We start from the raw sequence: 11,424 nt of genomic DNA on the forward strand, positions 1-11,424 counted from the left end.
CGCCCTGGGTTCCAAAGCCGTGTCCTGGCAACGGGCCAAACACTGCTCTGGGCCTTCGCCGCCACGTTGGCAACCGAAGGAGAGCGCCGGGAGCCCAGCTCTGTATGCACGGCCTCCGCCCGGAGCCAAGTGCTCGAAGGGCACCTACCTGGGCAGGCTGCGCCCCTCAGGCACGGCCCGGGCCCCGCGGGGTGGGCCCCCGGCAGCAGGCCTCGGCCGCCTGCAGCCCGCTCACTGCGCCCCCCGACCAGCCTTGGCCCGCAGGGGTGGCCCAGCGGTCCAAACGCCGGGGTCAACTCCTAGGCCATCCTACAAGTGTGCCGCGACCCGGGATCGGCGCTGGTTCCTAGCATCGGCCACAAGGTACTCTGTGATCCCGTGGGCCCTGCGCTCTGTTCTGGGGCTCATCACCCAGATCTGCAGGCGCGGCGGCCTGCACAGGACGATGCTGTCAGCCCCCCAAGCACAGGCGTCCCTCACCTCCGCGTCCACCCTGGGCAGACTCCCTGCCTACGTGCCGCAGCTGCGGCTGGTCACCCCGGGGCCAGTGGCAGCACCCAGCTGTGGCCAAGACGTCTCCGCAGTGAAGAGGGCGTGGAGCGCCCGGGAGGAGGAGGACCCTGCCCTCACAGAGCCCCCAGATGCTCGGAGAAGGTGCCCTAAAGGTGCCGGGGCAGCACAGCCGGCATTCAGGCCCTTCGGTGTGGACAGAAGCCTGTGTTCCTTCGTGCCCAGGCCTGGGCCTCTGCACAGAAGCCTCCCCGCAGAGAGAGCAGCCGACGCAGCAGACGACAAGTCCCACACGTCCAGCAGGAGCTCGTGCAGCACTCGAAATGCCATCAGCAGCTCCTACAGCTCCACCAGGGAGTTCCCGTCCGTGCAGAGGAGGAGGGGTCCAGCCAGAAGACAGGGCCGGCTGCCCCCGAGGCCCCCAGAGAAAGTCAGCCAAGACAGCCCCTCGTGTCCCGCTGCGCCTCCTGTGCCCTGCCAGATGAAGAACCAGCGCCAGCAGGAGGCGGGTGCCACCACGGGGCAGAAAGAACCCTGCAAAGACCGCTCACCCACGTCTGACTGCTCCAGGCCCCGAAGACGCAAGATCCCTCTGCTGCCACACAGGCCAGGGGGTCCTGTGCGGCTGCCGCCAGCCCCTGAGCTCGGCTTTCCAGTCACCGCTGAGGACCTAGACAGGGAGAAGAAAGCCGCCCTCCAGCGCATCGACCGTGCTCTGCGAGGGAAGGTGGAGGGCGTCTCGAGGTGCGGCTCCAGGTGCCCTTCCAGTGCCTTGCCCGGGCCTGCTGCTCGGGCCGTTGTACTGCCAGCTGTCGCTCCAGCCCCTGGCCTGAGTGCACAGCGGGCGGAGCAGGACTCCCCGGGTCCCCTGGCTGTCCTGTCGCCTGGGGGAGGGGCTGTCTCTGTGCCGCCTCTGTCTCGGGGGGAGCCCAGCTCCCCTGGCGCCACCTCCTCCCTGTCACAGCCCCTCCCTGGCACCTGTGCACGATCCTCACCTCCAGCCCCATGCACCTTGCTGGCCTCTGCTTCCTGCCCGAGATGGGGATCGGGCAGGGCTGACCTGTCTGCCGAGGCCCCGGACCCCTCCAGGCCTGCTCCCTGCTCTGCATCAGGCCTGGCGTGTGCACGGAGCAGCCCAGCTCCTGGCTGTTCCATTCCCGCAGCTGCTGCAGATTCCCTGCGCCCCTCCAGGGTGAAGCGCGGCAGGCACTGCCCTCGGATGGGAGGCGAGGGAGGGGGCTCTCTGCCAACCAACTGGGTCAGCGGTTTAACGGATGCCAGCTGTGCCTTCCCCCCTGTTACCAGCACCTCCAGAACGCAGTGCCCTAGCCCCATGTGTGTTGACTGTCCCGTGTTCAGCTCCCGGAGCTCCCCTCCCGCCGTGGGGCCTCGTGCCCCCCCTTCCAGGAGCCTGCCGGTCACTTGTGCTGTCCCTTCCAGCCCCTCAAGTGGCACATCCGCAGGCTTGGCTCCCCAGCCAGCCTCTGACGGCCAGGTCACCCCCATGGACTGCACTCCCCCTTGCCAGCCTCTGCTCTTGGGGTCTCCCCCTGGCTCCAGTGGGAGCTTCTTTCCATCTGCCCAGGCCCTTCCCATGCCCTCCAGAGACAGCATGGGCTCAGTCACAGCCACCACTGGCCTGCACACGCTGGGGCTCTGGAGCCACAGCCCACCTGGGAACCGTCCCCGTGGGAACCCAGGAACCCCAGCTCAGCCCACATTCGGGGCCACTGACGGGCAGTGTCAGGGAGCCACCAGCCTTCGCAGCGCTGTCCCCTATGGACAACGGGCAGCTCCAGCCTCAAGCGCTGCCGTGGCCCTGACCTCGGCTCTAGGCCGGCTCTCCTTGGGCAGCGCCACACAGGTGGCTTTCGGGGGTTCCTCGCCCACCTCCTGCACCTCGGGGACCCATGCTGGCACCCAGCCAGGCGTTGCTGCCACCCCAGCTGTCGTGCCCCCCGGCACGGCCACCGCCCCTAGCTCCATGACCAATGCTGGGCCCAACAGCCGGCAGCCCTGCCCAATAGCTGGCGGTGCAAGCCCAGCCCCCTTGAGCTTGGGGGTTGGCGCAGCCCCCGCAGGCTTGGGGAGGAGACAGGCTGCCCCAGGTCGGAAGCGCACCTTTGGAGCTCTCAGCGTGACGCCATAGACCAGCGGGGCCCCGAGCGGCACACACCGCTCTGGGGACAGCTTGGGCCCGAACACCCGGGGCCACCCTTGCGGGAGCACCCCCATCACCACCGCCCGAGCCAGCACTCAACACAACCCTGTGTCTGGAGCCCCGAAAGCCCCTCGTGTGAGTCCCAGCCCGAGGCACTTAGCGGCTCAGAGGCCCCCGAGGCCCAGCCCAGAGCCCAGCAGCACTGCCAGCGAGGCCACCTGCAGGGTCGCGTGGGTCCCAGGCCCTACTCCTCCCAGCGCTGCCTCTGTGCTGAGCACAGCCAGGAGCAGCCCTGCCAGGACGAGCCCCTCGTCTGCTGCCCAGGGCTCGGGGAGTCGCAAAAGAGCTGCGCCGGGCCACAAGTCATTTGCCTCCACCTCGCAATCCACTCTTTTGGGGTCTAGGAGGAAAATGCGGGCCTGAGTCCACAGCTTCCTTCCTGGCAAGTCGCCCGCGTGCCCCTTCCCTCTAGGCTACACGTGTATGGACCTCATGCCCATGGGAAACCCTAGTCTAGCCCTGACCTCTGTGCACCCGGAGCGACCCTGGGCATCCCGAAAGCCACCATCCAGAATATTCCCAAGCCTTGCCCCGCACTTTTGCCCAAAGGTGGGTGGCTCGAGGCTGTGTCAGATCCCAGTGGCTACAGGCCCCAGGACGGTGCGCGCAGGCCCGTGTCCCATCTGCCTCCAGTCCTGCAGCCCACACGACTCCTCCTCGACCCACAGTGTAGATGAATTGGAGTACCGTCAATGAACAGGGCAGGCAGGCTCACCTATGCCTGGACCTATGGTGGCACCCTGATTAGGACTCTGCTTCTTCATCTCGGGTTGGTTTACGGACTTTCACTTTGGAGCACTCTGTGCAAAACTATTTAGGGAAGCCCAGGCACCTGGTGTGGTTTGCACTGACAGAAGGAATGGAGCCTACATGGTCTGAATCCAGGATGCAGTGCTGCTATCAATCCTGGAAATAGGCTTTTTTTGGTAAGATATGTGAATGAAGTGTTGGTGTCTTCACCAAAAGGTGGCACCTAAGGGTTCTGAGGAAATAAATGTATAGACCCTCTGTACAGACTTGTGTATAAACAACTTTTGTATATACATATAGGATAGCTTTTTGAACTTATACAGCTGTACATAAAAGTAGCTGATACTAGTTAAGCCTGTGTCAACATTTTTTTTCCACTTGTACATTTCGGACTTTTTCTTTTGGTTGATTAAAGTTGCATATGCTAAGTGTGTGAATGAAAAAAAAAATGCCCTCCCCATGTTCTTTCTATGTTCTACCAGTTTCCTCCAGAGCTTAAAATAAAGCCTTGCTCCACTTATTTGCATTAAACAAAAACGTCAGTTGACAATCTTAGTTCTTAAAGGGAATATGTTTTCTTTGACTACTCTAAGACTTTCCGGTTTTTTTTTTTGTTTCAATAAAGAACATCTTTATTGAGATATAATTCAGTCGTTTAAAGTGTCTAATTTAGTGGCCTTTAGTATACTATCCAGTGCTCATTACACCACGTGCCCTTCTTAATGTCCGTCACTTAGCCCCACCTAGCCCCACTCCCCTCCCCTCCAGCAAACCTCAGTTTATTTCCTGTGATTAAGAGTCTCTTATGGTTTGTCTCCCTCTCTGGTGTCCTTTTGTTTTCTTTTTTCCCTCCCTTCCCATATGATCCTGTTTTGTTTCTTAAAATTCCACCTATGAGTGAGATCCTATGATAATTGTCTTCCTCTCATTGACTTTATTCACTTAGTATAATAGCCTTTAGTTCCATCCACATCATTGCAGTTGGCAAAATTTCTTTTCTTTTTATTTTTTTGATGGCTGAGTAGTATTAATCATGTGTGAATGATTAGTTATCTATCTATCTATCTATCTATCTATCTATCTATCTATCATCTATCTATCCATCTATCTAACTATATCTCTATCCATCCTCTTTATCCATTCATCTGTCAATGGACATCGGGACTCTTTCCATAGTTTGGCTGCTTTGGACATTGCTGCTATAAGTTGGGATGCAGGTGCCCCTTCAGATCACTACATTTGTATCTTTGGGGTGAATATCTGCTGTGCAATTGCTGGGTCATAGGGTAGCTCTGTTTTCTACTTTTGAGGAACCTCCATACTCTTTTCTTGCCTTCCCAGCAACAGTGTAAAAGGGTTCCCCTTTCTCTGCATCCTTGCCAATGTCTGTTCTTTCCCGACTTGTTAATTTTAGCCATTCTCACTGGTGTGAGGTGGTATCTCATTGTGGTTTTTATTTGTATTTCCCTGATGCCAATGCTGTTGAGCATATTTTCATGTGTCCGTTGGCCATTTGTATGTCCTCTCTGGAGAAATGTCAGTTCATGTCTGCTGCCCATTTCCTGATTGGATTCTTTGTTCTTTGGGTGTTGAATTGAATAAGTTCTTTATGGATTTTGGATATTAGCCCTTTACCTGATATGTCATTTGCAAATATCTTCTCCCATGCTGTCAGTTTTCTTTCGATTTCATTGACTCTTTCCTTTGCTGTGCAAAAGCTTTTAACCTTGATCAAGTCCCAATAGTTCATTTTTGCCTGTGTTTTCCTTACCTTTGGAGATGTGTCTAGTGAGGAGTTGCTGCAGCCAAGGTCACAAAGGTTGCCGCCTGTGTTCTCCTCTAGGATTTTGATTGACTCCTGTCTCACATTTAGGTCTTTCTTCCATTCTGAGTCTATTTCTGTGCATGGTGTAAGAAAATGATCCAGTTTCATTCTTCAGCATGTGGCTGTCCAATTTTCCCAACACCATTTGTTGAAGAGACTTTTTTCCATCGGATATTCTTTCCTGCTTGGTTGAAGATTAGTTCACCACAGAGTTGAGGGTCTATTTATGGGTTCTCTATTCTGTTCCATTGATCTACGTATCTGTTTCTGTGCCACCATACTCTCTAGATGATTCCAGCTTTGGAATAGAGCTTGAGGTCTGGAATCGTGATGCCACCCTTTTGGTTTTCTTTTTCAACATTCCATTCCGTTGGCTATTTGGGGTCTTTTTCTGGTTCCATACAAATTTTAGGATTCTTTGTTTCAACGCCGAAATAAGTTGATAGTATTTTGATAGGGATTGCATTGAATTTTTAGATTGCTCTAGATATCATAGGCATTTTAACAATATTTGTTCTTCCAATCCACGAGCACGGAGTGTTGTTTTTCCATTTCTTCGTGCTTTCTTCAGTTTCTTTCATGAGTGTTCTATAGTTTTCAAGAGTACAGATCCTTTGCCCCTTTGGTTAGGTTTATTCCTAGGTATCTTATGGTTTTTGTATACCATGTTTTCTTGATTCACTCACTATTTGATGGACATTTGGCTTGTTTGTACTTAAAAAAGAATTATTTATTAGAGAGAGAGAGAGCACAAGGTGAAGGGGAAGAGAGAGAGGGAGAGAGAAATTCCAGCAGACTCCACACCCTGTGCTGAGCCCAAGGCTGGGCGTGATCTCATGACCCGGAGACCACTGTACCTAAGCTGAAAGCGAGAGTTGGATGCTCAACTGACTGCATCACCCTGGCGCCTGTTTCTACCTTTTGATGTCTCTGATTGTGTCAACAGTGTATACATGTTGGTGCACACACCACTTTCAATTCTTTTGGGTAGATTCCTGGCCGTGGAATTGCTGGGTCCAAAGTAGGCCTATGTGTAACCATTTGAGGAGCTGCCAAGGTTTTTTCCAAAGTGCTACAGCATTTTACATTCCCACCAGCAGTGTTTAATGGTTCTAGTTTCAGGGCATCATCACTACCATTTGTTGTTATCTGACTTTTTGATGTTAGCCATGTAGTGGCTGTGAAGTGGTATCTCACTGTGGTTTTGATCTGCCTTTTCCTGCTGACTAATAACATCAAGCATTCTTCATGTGTTTGTTAGCTATTTACATATGGTGTAAGGATCCAGGTTCATTCTTTGTCATGTGCCTAGCAAATGTTCCCAGGACCACTTGTTGAAAGAACAGTCCTCTCCTTGTTGAATGCTCTTGCCACTCATGTCAAAAACCACTTGAACATAGGTATATGGGTTGATTTCTAGAGTCTCCATTTATTCTCTCGATCTATATGTCTACCTATATGGTAGCACCACATCATTATACCATAATTTTGTAGTAATTTTCGAAATCAGGAAGTGTAAGCCCTCCAACTTTGTTCTTTTCAAGATTGTTTCGGCGCTTCCAGGTCTCTTGCAGTTCCATATGCATTTAAGGATCATCTTTTCCATTTCTGCAAAAGGAGCTACTGAGTTTTGATAGGGATTTCATTGAAGCTGTAGATGCCTTTGGGCAATACCGCATCTTAAAAATATCAAGTTTCCCAATCAACGATCACATGCTACCTTTCCTTTTGCTTAGGCCTTTAACTTTTCTCAGCAGTGTTTTCATAATTTTCAGTGTAGAAATGTACGTGCTTGGTTCAAGTTATTCCTTGGTATTTTATTCCTTTGGAAAGTATTATCAAGTTGTTTGCTTAATGTCTTTTTTGAATTGTTCATTGATGTTGTATGGAAATACCACTTACTTTGTATGGTGATCTTGTGTCCTGCAGCAGTACTGAATTTCTTTACTAGCTATACTAGTTTGTGTTGAGGCAGGAGGGGGATTTTTTTTTTTTATTTTACTGAGATTATGTTACCTATGAATAGATACAATTTTATATTTCTCTTTCTAATTTGGTTGCCCTCATTGTCTCTTGGCTAATCGCTCTGGCTGTCTTTTAACACAATGTTGAATAAAGTGCTGAAAGAAGGCATCTTTTTTCTGTGCTTGATCGTAGAGGGAAATCTTTTAGTCTTTTACCACTGAATATGATGTTATCTGTGAGTTATTCATAAGTTATCTTTATCATGTTTAGAAAGTTTCCTTCTTCTAGTTTGTTGTATCTTCATCATAAAAGGGTATTGATCTTTGTTAAAGACTTTTTCTTCGTTAATTGAGATGATGAGATGATCAGGATTGCTCCCCCTCCCTCATTCTATTAATGTATGCTGATGAATTTTTTTTTAAATAATGAACCACTCTTTTATTTCTAGGATAAATCCCACTTGTTCATACTAGTAATAATAATAAAAATAATAATCCATTTAATATGCTAGATTTGGTTTGATAAGATTTTGCTGAAGATTTTTCTCATATATACTCCTAAGAAATATGGGTTTGGGGATCCCTGGGTGTCGCAGCGATTTGGCGCCTGCCTTTGGCCCAGGGCGCCATCCTGGACACCCGGGATCGAATCCCTCGTCAGGCTCCTGGTGCATGGAGCCTGCTTCTCCCTCTGCCTGTGTTTCTGCCTGTGTCTCTGCCTCTCTCTCTGTGTGACTGTCATAGATAAATAAATAAATAAATAAAAAACAAATATGGGTTTGTAATTTTCTTGTGATGTCTTTGTCTGGGTTTAGTAATACTTCATACCCACCAGGATAGATAGCATCAAAAAGTCAGACACTGTTGGGAGATTTGAGAATAATTTCCATTAGCTCTTTAAGTGTTTATAGAATTTTCCAGTTAAGCCATCTGATTCTGCGCTTTTCTTTGTGGAGGGGTTTTTGCTTACCGATTCAGTCCATTCATTATAGGTCTGATTTAGGGCTGTTCTATATCTTCTTGAATCGGTTTCAGTAGTTTGTGTGCTTCTAGGAATTTGTCCATTTTCTAGGTCATCTAATTTATTGGTATATAATTGTTCCTACTATCCTTATGATATTTTTAGATCTTAAGATATAAATACAGATACAGATCTGCAGGTCTGTATTAATGTCCCCACCTCACACAGTTAACCTCTGAATCACATGGGGTTTAGAGACACCTACCCCCCACCCATGCAGTTTGAAATCCGCATATTACTTTGGACTCTTCCAATATGTAACTAATAGCCTACTGTTGAATGGAAGCCTTATCAATAACAATTAACACATATTTTGTATGTCACATGTATTATATATTGTATTCTTAAAGTAAGCTGGAGAAAATAAAGTATTACTAGGAGAATCATAATGAAAATACATTTCCAGGGGTACCTGATGGCTCAGTCCTTCAAGCATCTGACTTAAGCTCAGGTCATGATTCCAGGACCTCATGATCCCAGGGTCCTGGGATCAAGGCTTGCATCAAGGTCCCTGCTCAGTGGGGAGTCTGCTTCTTCCTCTCCTCCCAGGCTCATGCTTTCTATCACTATCTCTGTCTCTCTCTCTCAAATAAATAAAATCTTTAAAAAATAAAATACATTTCCAGTAGCATACTGCATTTATTGAAAAAAGAATCTGCACATAAGTGGACTCATGCAGTTCAAACCCATTTTGTTCTAGGGTCAACTGTGTATGATTTTGGTAATTTGGGTCTTCGTTTGTCTAGTTAAAGGTATGTGAATGTAGTTGATCTTTCAAAAAATCAACTTTTGGTTTTGTTGATGATTCCCATTGTTCTTCTCTATTTTGTTTATTTCCACTCAAATCTTTATTACCTCCTTCCTTTGCTGGCTCTGGGTTTAGTTTTCATATCATTCTAGTTACTTAAGGTATAAAGTTATGTAATTGCTTGCAATATTGCCTTTTTTTTTAAACGGAGACATTTATAGCTCTAAATTTCTATCCATACACTGCCACTGCTGTATCCCATATGTTTTAGTATAGTGTGTTTATTTCATGCGTCTCCAAGTATTTTTAAATTTCCCTTGTGATTTCTTCTTTTACACATTGGTTGTTTAATAGTGCCCCATTTAATTTCTACATATTTGTGGGCCTTCCAGTTTTTTCTCTCATTAAATTCTGATTTCATTTCCTTGTGGTTGGAGAAAATAGTATACATGATTTCAGTGTTTTAAGATTTAATTCTTCTTGGGATCCCTGGGCGGCTCAGCGGTTTGGTGCCTGCCTTTGGCCCAGGGCGCGATCCTGGAGACCCGGGATTAATTCCCACTTCGGGTTCCCGGTGCATGGAGCCTGCCTCTCCCTCTACCTGTGTCTCTGCCTCTCTCTCTCTCTGTGTGTGACTATCATAAATAAAAAACAAAACAAAAAAAGATTTAATACTTCTTTTGTAGCCTAAAATATGGCATGTCCTGAAGACTGTTCCATGTGAACTTGAAAAAATGAGTATTTTGCCATTGTTGAGTGTAGCAGTCTATATGTCTCTTAGGCCCAGTTTAAGTGTTAGTAACGTTCTTTATTTCCGTATTGATTTTATGTCTCTATGTTCAACCATTTTATAAAATGGGATGTTGATGTCTTCCAGTATTATAGAACTGTGCATTCTCCCTTTAATAACATCAATATTTGCCTCAATATTTTTGGTCTTTGTTGTTTAGCACATAAATGGTTGTAATTATCAATCTTTTTGATGAATTGACCCTTTTATAAATTATAAAGACCTTTTTTCTCTTGTAACAATTTTTTACCTTATGTCAATTTGTCTGCAATAACATCATAAAAGTGAGGTAAGAGGAGGACAGAATTATAAAGGATCAGAGTTTTGTGTGCTGTTAAAAGTACTCTGGTAATGATTCAAAGTATGTTTGTTGTACATTTAGGATGTTAATTGTAATTTCCTTTTTTTAAAAAAAGATTTATTTTTTCATGAAAGGTTGAGAGAGAGAGAGGCAGAGACATAGGCAAGAGAGAGAAGAAGCAGGCTCTTCGCAGGGAGCCCGATGGGACTGGATCCCGGAATTTTTTTTTTTTTTTTTTCTTGTCAGGTTTGCTGTATCATCTTACATACTGCTGAAAGCAAGATTGTCCTTACACTGTAAGGGGCCAAGTCAGCAGTTATCAAAATTTCTTTTTGTCCACAGGAGATTTTAGTTACAACATTTGAGTTTGGAATTGCAACTTTAATCAGTTTTATATATCAGTAAATAGAACTATATGCAATAATGCATGTTTATGCTGTCCCTCTAATATACCTGGGAGATCATTATTTTCAACTCAGTATCTACGTGTTTTGGGGAGACAAAACCCCTTTTATTTATTGAAGTACTTGCCTGTCATCCTAGATTTGTTTCCGCCTCCATATGTACTTACACATCCCCTTCAACACCACTCCCGACCCCGAATTCTTTTTTGCATATTGTGCAATTTGCTCTGTTGTATTTACCTCCCTAATCCAGGTGTCGCTGTGTCTTTTACATCTGCCCTTATTTTGCTGATGTATGTATGGGTCATGCTGTCGTTGGTATTATAGTTTTCATCTTCATTTCTGAACTCTCAGAACACAGGGTCACCATATGTACAATATTAAAAGTTGAACTAGCACTATGTCCGCGCAGAGCAGAACCGTTAATCCACAGAACCAAAGACTGTTAATGATTATGACTGCCGTGATATAAATTACACACTTGAAACGCATCTCTCCGGAGGGATGCAAGGATGGGTAAACCCTCCGGAGCCAGGGGAGAAAACAGCAACGGCGACTGGGGAAGGCACAAAATCTATGCCTCATCATCCAGCTGAGTTTACAAAGCGATGCTGCTCACCGCCTTACTTTCTGAGTCACCCTATAGGTTTCGCACTTTGCCTCAACCTTTCCCACCCATCTCCTCACACCCAGACCTTCGCGGTCCAGACGAGGATTTCCGGGGGCCTTCCTCAGTCTCCCCCCACCCACCCCCTTTTGTCCCTTAGCCTCTATTCTCTGTTGCCCAGGTTCTCCTTTATTTTGTGCCTCGGTCTCTTTTCCCTGTCTCCGTTTTCCTTTTTTCATCAGTCGGTCCCTGCAACACATTACTGTGGTCGTCCCTTCCCTTT

This window comes from Canis lupus, chromosome 4 (assembly GCF_003254725.2).
Source record: "Canis lupus dingo isolate Sandy chromosome 4, ASM325472v2, whole genome shotgun sequence".
NCBI lineage: Eukaryota > Metazoa > Chordata > Mammalia > Carnivora > Canidae > Canis > Canis lupus.